This window comes from Mustela lutreola, chromosome 9 (assembly GCF_030435805.1).
Source record: "Mustela lutreola isolate mMusLut2 chromosome 9, mMusLut2.pri, whole genome shotgun sequence".
In the NCBI taxonomy this organism is placed as follows: Eukaryota; Metazoa; Chordata; class Mammalia; order Carnivora; family Mustelidae; genus Mustela; species Mustela lutreola.
This window is the reverse complement of record NC_081298.1, coordinates 136,530,845-136,545,678: the sequence shown is the minus strand read 5'-3', so window position 1 is coordinate 136,545,678 and position 14,834 is coordinate 136,530,845. Positions and strand designations below refer to the sequence as shown.

At 38.2% G+C, this 14,834-nt stretch overlaps 1 pseudogene; it reads left to right on the top strand.

Moving 5' to 3' along the window:
• The window catches only part of LOC131808459 (mortality factor 4-like protein 1), a 66,241-nt pseudogene extending 52,044 nt beyond the window's left edge, over nucleotides 1-14,197 (top strand).
• The last annotated feature ends 637 nt before the right edge of the window (nucleotides 14,198-14,834 follow it).

Sequence of the window (14,834 nt, the reverse complement as noted above, 5' to 3'; positions counted from 1 at the left end):
AAAAGATGTTCAACATCATTCATCATCAGGTAAATGCAAATCAAAACTACAATATCACCTCACACCTGTCAGAATGGTTAAAATCAGCAACAAAGAAAAAAATAGGTGTTGGTGAGGAGGTGTACTGTTCATGGAAATGCGAACTGGTACAGCCATTGTGGAAAACAGTATGGAGGTTAATCAAAAAGTTAAAAATAGAACTAACCTATGACCCAGCAATTATACTACTAGGTATTTATCCAAAGAATAGAAAAATACTAACTCAAAGAGATACATACTGTATATTATATGTATATGTATGTATATATGTATAAAGAGATGTATACTGTATAATATACAGTATACATCTATACATGTATATATGTATATATGTATATATGTATAAAGAGATGTATACTGTACAGTATACATCTATACATGTATCTCCTAATACTAAGAGCAGTATTATCAATAACAGCCAAACTATGAAAATAGCCCAGGTGCCCATCGACAGATGAATGGATAAATTAGATGTTGTATACATATGCAATGAATATTATTTAGCCATAAACAAGAATGAAATCTTGCCATTTGCAATGACATGGATGGGGCTAGAGAGTATTATGTTAAGTGAAGTTAGTCAGAGAAAGACATATACCATACGACTCACTCATATGTGGAATTTAAGAAATAAAACAAATGAGCAAGGAACAAAAAGAGGGCAAGGCAAACCAAGAAACAGACTCTTAACTACAGAGAACGAACCGATAGTTACCAGAAGGGAGGTGGGTGTGGGAATGCGTGAAACGGGGGATGGGGATTAAGGAGTACAATTATGATGACCACCGGGTAATGTTCCGAAGTGCTGAATCACTATGTTGTAAACCTGAAACTCACATTATATATAAATTCCAGGTTAACTAACTGGAATTTAAATTAAAACTTCAAAAAAATTTTTAACTAAAGTAAAATTAAATCACAATGTATCAAAATCTATGGCATTCAACCAAAGCAGAGCTTAGGATAGCAACAGTATTAAATTCATTTGTTAGAAAAAATTATCTAAAACTTAAAGTTATGTCTCCCTTTAGTAAACTGAAAGGGGAAAGAGAAATTTAAGCTAAAAAAATAAACTCTAGCAGAATAAATTTTAAAATAAATGAAATTTAGAACAGCTATTGTTCTAAAAAAAAATGTCAAAAAAAAAAAAAAAACTGACAAAGACTAAAGCAGGTTATTTGAAAAGATGATTCTACCCAGTCTCCCCAAGAAAATAAAAAGGACAGAAAATACAAATTACCAATATCAGTTATAAAAGAGAGGTTATCCTGGCTTACCCAACAGGTAGAAAAAGGATAATAAAGGATACTATGAACAATTTGATTTTTACATATTTGCTTACTTCGATTAATTATTCTCATTCCTTGAAAGCCATAAACTACAGAGTTCACACACAGAAAAATAATCTAATAGCTCTGCATCTATTAAAGAAATTGAATCAGTAATAAGTAAGGAAGGATAGGAGGGAGGAAGAAAGCAAATAGAAGGGAAGGAAGGAAGGAAGAAGTCAAGAAAGAAGGAATTGCCAAGAATTCTCATTCATTTTTGAGGGGAATGCTAAGTCATATAGCCATTTTGGAAGAGAGTTTGGTACTTTTCTTATAAAGTTAAATATAGTCTTACATGATCTAACAATGCACTCTTTAGATATTTACCCAATTGCTTTGAATAGTTATACCCACTCAAAAATCTGACATTCACCTTTATTACAACTTTAATCATAATCAAAAAAAACTAGAAGCAACCAAAATGTCCTCAATAGAAGACTGGCTAAACACACTATAGCACATCTATAAACTGCAATATATTCACAATAAAAAGGAATGAGTTGCCAGTCTATGCAAAGTCCTGGTGAAACTTACAGGGATATTGTAGAGTGATATAAACCAGTCAAAAAGGCCCCATGCTATGTGATCTCCTTTATTTGACACTCTGGAAAGGGAAAACGACAGCAACATTAAATATACCAGTGGTGGTCATGGGTTTAAATTTGGAAAAATTAACCAGTGGAGCATAGGGTAGGGCTAAGGCAGTGAAACATTTCTGTAGGATACTGTAATGGTTGATACATGACACTATGAATTTGACAAATCCCATAGAACTTTACAGAAGAGAGGTGAACACTAATATATGAAAATTTAATATGGACACAGAAATACACTTTATGTGATGCTTAGGGAATTCCAGAATGAAATGTGAGAAAAGAAACTGATTGCATCCATGTATAAGACTCCACTTCCCTTAAGGAAGTGGGGAAAGATGCTCACCGGAGAAAACACAGGAACTAATGTAATCTACATGACTAAAAGCAAAAGAAAGCACACAGAAGCACTGTGGTCTGGAAAGGTCCACGGAGTCAGGCTAACAATTCCGAAACCGTTATCCATGTCTACTGGAATTAACAATTCAGTCAACATGAGCTGGATGGAGGGAGATCTGTTTCTCAGTCTCAGATTAGGAGGATACAAGTAATCAAAGAGAAAAGACTCAAATGACCCCCAGTGGAATACGGTACTTGATTGACGTTCAAGATCCCAGTATGATGATCTGGACTGAAAATATTTAAAATGTTAAAAGAAAAAAGAAGAAAAAAAAAACATTTAAAATTCTGTACTCAGCAACAACTCTGTAAGCTAGGTACTGTTATTATCCGCATTTTACAGATGAAGAAAGGCAGGCATGGTGAGTCAGTAACTTTTCCTAAAGTCACTCAATTAGTGACAGAGCTGCCGTGTGTCTGGAGTCCGTATTCTTATTCATTATGCTATCCTGGCTCTCTCCATTTATTTTTATCATTGCCCCTATGTAGTTTTATGGCATCTGTTCCCACCAGCCCCCATGGCTGTCTGTTCCCCACCCCCCATGGCTGTCTTAATCTTAAAGATTATGAGTTAAGTAAAAGATTAGGTAATCTTGTTAATTAATGAAAGAATGAATGAATGCAGGTAAAACTTTGGCAGAATGATATCCATCCTTGGTTTCTTAGGAATTTAAATTACTACATGAACTATTAGAGACTAATTCAAATCCGCCTAAAATATGACATTATGATTTTTATGTAATGTAGCCTGTAGTTACTTTAATAGTATACTAAAGGATTTTTGAATCAAATCAGCAAGGTTTTGCTGAGCATTTGTTATGCAGCTAACGTTACATTGGGCAAAGAGGAAAACATTGGGTGATGACTCCATTGTGGTCTAAGCACTAAGTTACAGAATTAAACTGTACAACTGGGAATCTGTGAGGTAAGAGGACAAGATAAAATTTTCTCGAAGTTGTAGGTCACTGACTGTAAGTACATGAAAAGGCAGAGGAACAGTATATTTACACATGATGTGTTTGGGGAACATTCTCTTACAGTAGTCTTTGAGGGACAGACTTTCACTTATGACAGAATTAATCAGCTAGCCTATCCTTTCAGAAAGAACACCTATGTCATTGCTAATTGATTTCATAAATAAGTACAGTTGTTTTGTGATTTAGCATTTCAGTCTGGAAAAAATTTCAGCAAATGGTAGTGAAGGGTCTTCTACTCGCCAGGAATTTGGGAGGTGATGGAGAAACAGAGATGAGCAAAGGGGTATCCCTTAGATTCAGAATGCTGATGGTCAGCCCATGAATACAGAACCAAATAAGTAAACTAGAGGGCTCACTAATTCAACATGTTGTATTAGAGATGGATAGGAGATGTGCATTGAAAAACAGATTTGCTGTGAAGGTTAAACTCGAGGGTCTCTCATTTTAAAGAGCCACCTCTAAAGTTCAGCATATTCTCCAGGAACATGGGATGAAGCAGTTCACTGTCCACTCACCAATGACTTGGGGGTTGCCCTAGCACAGTGATCACACTCTAAGCCAATACAGGCCAGTGATCTGCCACGTATTCCATAATACAAAGGACAGCCTCCTGCAACACGGAATTTGTTGGATTCCCAAAGTCAGTAGTGCTCTGGTACTGGAACTGTGGCTGGGGCCAGCAGGCTGCCAGCATACCCTCATCATCCAGAATCTACCTTTGATACTGAGAATAAGAATGTGAATAAACTCTGCTCTGCTCCTCAGAGAAGGAGAGGTAGGTAGCGTACGTTAGCAACTGTCAATGGAGAGGACCTGGCCGAACTAGACCAGCTCCTTGATCCAGCTCCCCCACTCCATCCCAAAAGAATGTGACTTTAAATGTATTTTCTACCCAACTTATATTTATGCAAATTGATCTCTCTGATTTCACCTGTCCCTAATGACTTGACCCTCCATTCAATTTCACTACTTTATATCCTTCCTTCATTCCTTGTATTGTCTCTGGTATTCCAAATCCAATAAAAAATATTCCAAAAATCTACCTTGTTTTAGAAAAGGTAACTATTTTAGAGAAGGAAATTGATTTCTAGAGCTCCTAATTCTCATTTGAAACATTAGCTACTCTTACATATTTATTAAATTTAATAATACATTTCATTGAATTTATAATTTTGTTGAACCAGAAATTCCACTTTTAGTTTGGGTTGATGCCCAAATATCAACCAACATTTGAACCTCCAAAGCAGAGGAAAGTTATCTCTTATTGAATAATTACTACTACTTCAGCTGTATTAGCAAACCTTTCTTTTTATTTCTATATTCAATTCCAAAATTTATTAGGTGTTTCAATTTTAAAAGAATTGAGCAGGCTTATAATCCAAGATTTTATGAGGATTTATAACTCTATGTTTCATTAAATATATGTCTGGAACTAGTGCTTTAATAGGAAAAAAATAGGTTTTAGAATTCTGAAATGTAGTAATACATGTGATGGCTAAAATAAAGTAGGAAAGAAAAATGAATGGAAATTCTATAACATATCAAAAATGCATTTGAAAACATAAAATAGTGGAAGCAGATTTCTTTAGGACCAAGGAATTACTGTGTTTGTCAGTTTCAACTCCTTGGGAAATTTATCTTTAGAAGATAAATCACATCACTTCTAATAAAGAGAAGGACATATAATATGAACAAAATTTTAAAAGAAGGAAGAAGGGACAAGAAAGTGATAAAAATGAGGGACAGGACAAAGTAAGAGAATTGAGAAGGGTGGGGGTGCGGGAGCAACAGAGGGACCCCCGGAAACCCAACTGGCTTGCTATTTTCAAAATTAACAAAAATAGGCTTAGCATATTATCTGAGATTTATTAAATCTGTTGAGAGTAAGTTTTGTCTTTTCCTAATGAATTGAAAAGGCCTTTGAACCTATAATGTAACACAGACTAAGAATTAATGTTATATATTTTGTTGTCCAGAAGCATTATACTTAATTCCTCTCATTAAGAAGACAGCACCGGGTCATTTGAGTACAGACTGGAATAGCAGTTATGTTTTTGCACCTAAATCCATTTCAGATTAAGTACCCATGACTAGCCTCTATGTTATCATTTGGGCCTCATTCTGTGTTTTTCCTCAATATGCACATTTATTTTTTTTTTTTTTAAGATTTTATTTATTTATTTATTTAACAGAGAGAAATCACAAGTAGATGGAGAGGCAGGCAGAGAGAGAGAGAGAGGGAAGCAGGCTCCCTGCTGAGCAGAGAGCCCGATGCGGGACTCGATCCCAGGACCCTGAGATCATGACCTGAGCCAAAGGCATCAGCTTAACCCACTAAGCCACCCAGGCGCCCCCAATATGCACATTTAGAGAGAAATTTTCCCCCTGACAAGTGAGAGTTGTATGTTTTTGTGTGTCTATACTTACAGTCTTCATTTTTAAAGATTTGTTTATTTATTTTAGAGAGCGTGTGTGTCAGTGGGAGGTGGGGAAGAGGGAGATGGAGAGAGAGAATCTCAAGCAGACTCCCCACTAAGCTCGCAATCCCAGGGCCCTGAGATCATGAGCTAAGCCGAAATCAAGAATCAGACGCTCAACTGACCTAGCCACCCAGGTGCCCGTGTTCATACATTTTTTTTTAAAGATTTTATTTATTTATTTGACAGAGATCACAAGTAGGCAGAGAGGCAGGCAGCAAGAGAGAGGGAGAAGCAGGCTCCCTGCTGAGCAGAGAGCCCAATGCGGGGCTTGATCCCAGGACCCTGAGATCATGACATGAGCCGAAGGCAGAGGCTTAACCCACTGAGCCACCTAGGTGCCCCCATGTTCATACATTCTTATTGGAAACCTTTATATTGTCAAGGGAAGAGTTTGGGAATCTATAAACCCATATCATCAAAACACTACTTTGAAGTTACTAAACTCAATGCAATTCTTAGAAATGATTGCCCTTAAAAGTTAAAAATTTCTCTTAAAAATGGCCCTTAAAAATCTTCCATCGTAGGGGCACCTGGGTGGCTCAGGGGGTTAAAGCCTCTGCCTTCGGCTCAGGTCATGGTCCCATGGTCCTGGGATCGAGCCCCCCATCGGGCTCTCTGCTCTGCAGGAAACCTGCTTTCTCCCCTCTCTCTGCCTGCCTCTCTGCCTACTTGTGATTTCTCTCTCTGTCAAATAAATAAAATCCTAAAAAAAAAAAAAAACTTCCATCATAAGTGTTTTCTATGGAAAAATATTTAAAAACTCAATTTCTTTTTTAATATAGAGCACTATTTGAAAATAACTGTTTATCATGTAATCATCAAATATTCAACCAAAAGACAAACTAATCAACAAAACCAAAAATATTCTCTCTTGTTTTCACCTTGTTAGACTTTTTTATTTTTTATTTTTTAAATTTTTTTAGAGAGACAGAGCATGAGAAGAGGGAAGGTCAGAGGGAGAAGCAGACTCCCTGCTAAGCAGGGAGCCTGATGCAGGACTTGATCCCACGACTCCAGGATCATAACCTGAGCTGAAGGCAGTTGTTTAACCAACTGAACCACCCAGGTGCCTCACCTTGTTAGACTTTGAAAGTAAGTGTTATCTCAGGAAAACCTTCCCAGATTAAATTTGGCACTGCTGTTGCTTTTATGATCTCAAGTAATTCTCACAGGTTTAGTTAAATATTTATTGCATGCTTATTTAACTAGTGTCTGTGTGTTCCTACCACACAATGCTCCCAGAAGGCCAAGTGTGTGTCACTTTTGCATCTTGTGACTGACATATCATAATGGCTGGCATATTGTCAATGGGATAGGCAGGTCTAACACAGACTCTGAGAAGATGGACAGCCTGTGCTGTGTCACACAGCCTACTATCCTGGTCATGGTGACCCATGTATTACATTTGTCCTGAAACATCTTCAGAGTTCCCCCACTTTATCTTTGACTCAAAGGTACCACAATACATTTAGGACAGCCATATTTATCACCTGAATCCTCCATCTCTCTCTTGTTGCTAATGAGGAAGCATTACATGTAAATATGAAGTGATGATGTGTTTACAGTCAAACCTCCTTTGATTAAAATTAATAAAGAAAGAAGCCCGGCTACAAGGTAGAACTCTCACCAGCTTTTGTATTTCTTTTCTAAATGTATCTCCCCAGTGTTCAGCAGGCTTTATCTTGCTAAATGTTAGAAGATTATGCTAATTAATAAACAAGTGAAGACAGCAGAAGGGATGAACAGAACATTAATTTATCCTGCTTAAGGCTTTAAATAAAATCTTTTCAGACCATGAGGGGGGGAAAAAGAACTTGGACAGCTTTTTAATCACACACAGCTATTAATGAATATTTTCTGATGAATTATCTCTACCCAACTCCATGAGACGAGCCATCTGAAATGTAATATTTTTCCAAAAAAGCCACAAGAAATTGCCATGCCCAGTTCTGCAGAACAAGAACATTTTATGTTTTATTTTATTTCATCTTGTTTTAAGCTCGGTGGGTTAGAATTTGTTAGCTCATTGGATTGTAAAATATACCTCTGTAGCAAACTATTATTGAAGTGCTTTTTCACTGAAGCATTGAAGTTGGCATCCTGTAGGATTATCCTGCTAGTGATTTCATATGCAGGGCCCACTGGAGCTGTGTCTATTTGTTCTGCTGACAAGACACAGAGTCTAAACTTTTAAAAGAACTGAGCTACATCTAACAACTTCCCCGCGTTTTTCCTAAAAAGAAATGAAATATTTAGAGAAGGTCAACAGTTTTAGGAAGCAGAAAAGAACTGTCAATGGAGAGCCACCGTGTTTTGCTCAGCGTGAGGTGCCCAGCTGAGGTGATACACTGTTTATTTAAGGGGCCGTCTGCAGACACATTGTGGATTTCATAAAATGTACATAATAAAAAATAATAAAATCTAAAATGATCACTTGCCAGAGGAAGAAGGTCTTTTGCTTCCTTGTGGAAACCTGCAGGAGAACACAGATTCTCGCAGAGTTGATCGCTATCTGTGCCACATCGGAATAAAAAGGACAGGGCGGACCGTGGGTAGCTTGTGGATACTCAGACACCCTGACAAGCAGGGGTTATGGGGGTGTGAGCAAGAGGACACAGAGGAACTTACCAAGTGACGAAAAGTCAGGGGATTGTCCCCAGGAGAGAAAGAGAGAAAAACAAGGTTCATTTCAGCTTGAAAGAAAGAAAGCTGAATGGACACCTAATCTTCAAGGAGAGGAGATATGGCCTATGGAACAGTGAGCAGTAGCCTTTTCTGTTAACTGAGGAGGTACATGAACGTTTTAGCAAGAAGGATTCAGGTTTAGCCTTGAAAAGCAACTTGTGCTACCCAGAAGGAATCCACTTTATCAAGGAAAACTTCAGATTTTCCTTGTCCAGATATTTATTAGTCTGAAATATGTGCATGCATGAGTTCTACCCAAAACAACGAATTTGTTTTCAAGTGATTCCCAAGCTTTGTCCTCTGTGTCCTAGATTCCAAGAGGAGAGGGCTTACGAATAGGGTCAAGCCTGGGAGTCATAATTTTCCGTTTCCAAACACTTCCCTATGTTGCAACTTCATGGAGTCAGAAACCCCAATAGGGGGTCTTGACACTGAATTACTCAACAGCTGATACCAAGTTCTCAGAATAAAATAGGCACGTATGTATTTTAATATTTTTTAGTGCCGATCCCAAATTAATTTAACTACAATCAATGCCTATTTATGAAGAGCTCATTTCAAATTCTTGATAAGGCTTCCCTTCAACAGTATGCTATTAGTGGTTAAGTTTTGGGGAACTCAAAAATTATATGTGGACTTTCAACTCTGCAGGGACACCCCTGACCCCTGTATTGTTTAGAGGTCAACTGTACTCAGAATACCCAAAAGATGAGTTTTTTGAAATGCTTGATCAAATAGAAAAATCCTCTGACAGTACGAGTTCAAAATAAGAGAATTCATAACAATACTTCAATAGAAACAAGATATTTCCAATAGAGCAGTGATTTAAAAAAAAATAAGGAAAAATGTGATAAATTGAAAATCATACTTAAATAACTTATACATTTAATGTACCCAGTTGACTACACTGACACTTTCTCTGATAATAACAAAAAATAATATCAACAAATAAACATAATTCTTTCATCCATGCATGACATAGTAGGAAAGAAACAATTACTCTGGAGAGAAAACTATCAATAACTGTTATCACTGCCTTGATGCGAGAAATCCTTTCAGATAATTAGGCCCTGAGCAGAGAAGAAAAACAAAAATGTATCTTTTCTGAGAGTTTTGCAACCACATCCCAGCCCCCGGGGAGGCTTATCACCCAACAGAAACTACGTGGGTAACCCAAAGAGTTGCAAGATGTTAATTTACTTGAAAATTCTAAGTCACGGATCTCTAGTGATTGTGGAAACCTGTAGAAGCAAAGAGAAAATTTTTTCAGGAGGAATTTTCATCTGAGGTCAAATAATTCAAGTAATTTCCATATATAAATATCCACATAAACGTATATTTTACATTAAAAATAAAATAAAGTAATGTTATCATTAGTAAACACAAAAGTTAATACAAGTGATGCCTGGGTGGCTCAGCAGATTAAGCTTCCAACTTTTGATTTCAGCTCAGGTCATGATCTCAGGGTCCTGAGACGGAGCCCCACACAGGACTCCATGCTCACTGGGGAGTCTGCTCTCCCTCTCCCTCTACCCTTCCTCTTAGCTCACGTGAGAATGCCCTCTCTCTCTCTCTCTCTCTCAAATTTATAAATCTTAAAAAAAAAATTAGAAGAATAAGCCTCAAAATCATTAAATAATGGTAAGATAAAAAAAATAGAATTTCAGATATTTCAAAAAGTTCCTAGAAATACAGCAAAGACATACAGATTTGAATAAAAAGGATTTTAAATTCTTTCAAATAGAAAAAGGTTGATGTTGGGTATGCTTCTGTCTGCCACTATTTGCTCATTGTTTGGGGAAGGAAAGAGCACGGACAAATGGGGACTGATGAATCACTGTGATGGTTGATGTTCTGTGTCAACTTGACTAGTCACTTATGTGGTCAAATACCGGTCTAGATGTTGCTGGGAAGATACTTTTTACATGAGATTAACATATGGAAGAGCATCTCCTCTTCCATATGTACATGGGCCTCATCTTACCACTTGAAGGCCATAGAGAAAAAGATGGAAGGGCCCCAAGGAAGAGAGAGTTCCATCTCTGCCAGGCTTCTGAACTCCAGCTGTGGCATCAACTCTTCCCTGAGTTTCTGCCCTGTCGCCCTGTAAATTCTGGACTTGCCATTTCCCCAAAATCATATAAACCAATTCTATAAAAAATCACTCCCTCCCCGACTCCTTGGACTCTCCTTCTTTCCCTCCTTCCATGCGAACAGAGGGACCACCACGAAAGCTGAGATGCTACCTCTAGTATGACCAGCAGAGAAGACCATCCTCCTATTCACCTTACCTTGAAAAACCAAGAATACAGAGAAGTTCGGCTTATAAGCCTATTTTCTGCTCATCTAGAAAATATCAAAAGGGTAAATCAGGGGGCGCCTGGGTGGCTCAGTGGGTTAAGTCGCTGCCTTCGGCTCAGGTCATGATCTCGGGGTCCTGGGATCAAGTCCTGCATTGGGCTCTCTGCTCAGCGGGGAGCCTGCTTCCCTCTCTCTCTCTCTTCCTGCCTCTCCGACTACTTGTGATTTCTCTCTGTCAAATAAATAAATAAAATCTTTAAAAAAAAAAAATAAAAGGGTAAATCAGTATCTTAAAGGCAGAAAGGACCCAACAAAAACTGAATCCCTGAATGTAACTTGAAGAAAAACAGGAGAGCAGACGAGATGATAAAACAAAGAATAACCATACAACACAACTGCCTGGTATAAATGTACACTTAGAATGAGACACAATGGTTCCTAAAGAGGAATGTGCTGTGTAAATGACTTAGTATTTGCTGAATGAAGGGATGTGTGTGTATGTCTGTGTGTGTGTGTGTGTGTGTGTGTATGTGTGTGACAGAAAGAGACAGATAGACAGAGATTAAGATGGAGACAGTGAACGAGAGACAGAGAGACAGAGACATATGACAAATCACATGCTGAAAGCATGGATACTCTGGGGCATCAACTGTATTGACTATTAAGCCACAAACCCAAGTAAAAAGGAAATCAGATAAGAATTTTAGTAAAATAATAATACTTCGACAAGCCTCACCTAGCTAAAATTCTTACTGAATTTAAAATGTTCCTTCTTTGTTGGGGTTGTTGTTGCCTTGATTCCAGTGTGTTAGAGGGAAGAGAAAAGAATTAAATGGCTTTCCTCTGTCATTACTTGATTAGAAATTACATTACTGACTTAAGATTCTACTCCTTTAATGTATTTACATTATATAAATAATGATCTTTTTCTATTCCATCAATCTTTCTTTGTGTATCAATATTATCATTTTAAGATATATGACACACTGTTTCATTTTTGCAGTTTATCTTATTCTTATTTCTTGCAAAAATTCTCTGATTATTCCCCCTTCTTTCCCCCAAAGATGAATTTTAGAATTCTTTTCACTACTTCACTCCCTGCCTGCTGGGACATTGGTTTACAGCGACTGAATTGTTGCCATACCTCTTTTTCTTTTGGGTATGCCTAAAAATTTCCATCTTTGGTTCAATGTAAATGAAGATAATTCTAAATTTTTTATTATACTTTTCAGGTTCACTTGAAGTAATCAGCCTTTGTCCCTTAAATGTGTTTTTAAAAAGGCCACCCATTAGTTTATGAGTTAATAAGTGTCATGTGTGTGGCCTCTAGTTGCCCTGTAGCTTTCTGTCTTTCTTCCTTCCAATTGAAATACTCTTTGTTCTCTGACTCCATAATTCTGTGTTCTGCTTCTGTGGCTTGCATTCTGCCACATGCTTTTGTTGCAAAAGTGTTACTATAATTTGCTCCTTTGGAGGAAACTAACTTTCTTGTTGATGTTTGAGCTGAAAATGGTTTCCTTTGCTATGCCGAAATAGAAATGCTTCTTTCCTTCATGTACGGTATCACTGAGCATCTCCTCTGACTGCAAGAGTTCAGAGATTTGCTTTATCATTTATCATTTCATACTCAACACTGAGAATCAGATTTATTTTCAATGACATTGACAGTAAAGGAAGGATAGTAAGGCAATGCAGTTTTAGGGTCATTCTCCTCTGAACAGAGCTTTCGACAATTTCCTGTTGATGTATGTAGTTGGGTATTAGTGTATGTTATATTCATGTTGTGTTTACTGATTCTTTTATTCATTAATTAGCTATAATCCTCCATCTTATTGCAAAAGATGGAAACATTTAGAAACCATGGTTCTTATTAGGAAACAGCTCATAGTCTATTATAATAATAGACAAAGAAGTCAGAACTTTAGAGCATTGGGTAAGCATTACGGATAAGCACTATGAAACAGGACCCATGGGAAATGGTTGCATGGGGAAAGAACGAAACTCTGATTAGTGTAGGGTCAGGGGAAGTACCCTTGCGAGCGTGCAGGGTCAGGGGAAGTACCCTTGCGAGCGTGCAGGGTCAGGGGAAGTACCCTTGCGAGCGTGCAGGGTCAGGGGAAGTACCCTTGCGAGCGTGCAGGGTCAGGGGAAGTACCCTTGCGAGCGTGCAGGGTCAGGGGAAGTACCCTTGCGAGCGTGTAGGGTCAGGGGAAGTACCCTTGTGAGCGCTGTGACTGAACCAAATCTTACAGGATGAGAAATTCGCCAGCCAGCACATGGGGAAGGGGCATTCCTACAGTCAAGAGCACATGCATATGGAAGCAAATGGCAGAAGTAGAACCCATTTAGATTTTTAGAGCATTTCTGTAAGACTGACGTATATAGTGTAAGGGAAATGTAGCAAGAGCTATGGCTGGCAAAGAATACAGATGATAGAGTCGCAAGCAAAACAGTTTACAAAATAAACTATACAACCTTTACGTAAAGGTTGCCATAACGGATAAGCAAGTGAAATGCTTTTACATTACAGGGTTGGAATAAAAATTGGATTGAATGGGTTCTAGGAAGCAGAGTACTCAAATATGTGGAGGCCAATCTGGGAAACAGTGAACTTTAGAGAGCCAACTAGGGACAATATCCAGAGAAGAAGATGGGGGTGGGGGCTGCCCCAGGAAAGAAGACGTCTGTTCTGCCAATAGAAAAGTGTTGAACTGAAAGTTCAAAAAGAACAAACAGAAAACACATGGAAATGCAAATGGTGGTAGACCAGAAAGACACCTCAGCCTCCTCACAAGTAAAGGGCCCCAGTAGATCTTACTGTTGACACTGAGGAAGTATTCATGAACAGAATTAAAGATTCCTAAAGAACTAAAACCATGGCTTGTTAGAGGATGGAGACTTAACTACCAGGCAGCAATGGGTCTTTTATCTTCCTGCCAGAGAGAATGTGGACTCCATTCTATGCACATTACAAGAAATCTGAGGAGAACACAGATAATGAGTCGTCTGCAGTTAATGAGGCTGCGGCAGGGATCCAGTAATACTTCGAAGTACTTTTGGGCACTCAGCTCCTCTACAAATCTGAGAGACCGCAGGGCCTAGAGATCCTCACAGATCATCCCGATGCACCCAAGACCCAGATGTACGGAGCACCCTATCTTCCAAGATAACCTTTACGAATGGGAGCAATATTGGTCTACACAGCTTTGGACAAGAAGAGCCTTGCATTATTACTGAATTACGATTTCCTAAAATACCTGGCAATGAATTCTGCGACCCTGTTTAGAGCCAGAGACTACGAAGTGGCTCATCTTGAACAACTTCTCAAGGCTGTGGGAGGCGAGGCCCAGACATGCACTTTCTTTGGATCTCTGCAAACACATTTTTGTTTTTAGTCCTTCTCTTCTACCAACGATGTACTGTGAAAATGTTAGTATATAACAAGGTATGTGTGTTTTCTGCTTGATTTTAAGCAGAGAAAATTTAAAAAAAAAAAAAAAGATACTGCTCCAAAAACAAAACAAGCTATGCATGATTCCCTGATTCCAGAAGAATCGAAAGCACTTCAGTGTCGTTTATGATGTATCGACACTTAAGTAATCTTGGGAAGATTATCTCTAAGAGTTTTCAAAACCTGCCTGAGGGTAGAAAGTAGAAAAATATTTGCTTCTTTAACAAATCTAAGGAAAGTGATCTCTGTCCTCAGAAGTGTCTTCCCCTTCAACTCTTTAGACCGTTGCTCCTGCCTTCCTTCTCATGGGAATTATAAATGTCTCACTCTCCCATTTCAGTTAAGCAAGAATATAGGTGAAGTCATTCCCCAGGCCACCACTCTCTGCCCTCACAGCCCTAAATTCAAGCTGTCTTTGAAGGACCAGTCAAGGACTTACTGGACCACAAAACCTTCACGGAGTCTCAGAGCTACCTGTTTCTTTGACCTGAAGTCTTCTACTAGCCACTTCCTGTGACAGGGTTTTATTCATTTCTTGAAATCTAAGCATAAGCTTGGTTAGAACTTCTTTTTATTTTTTT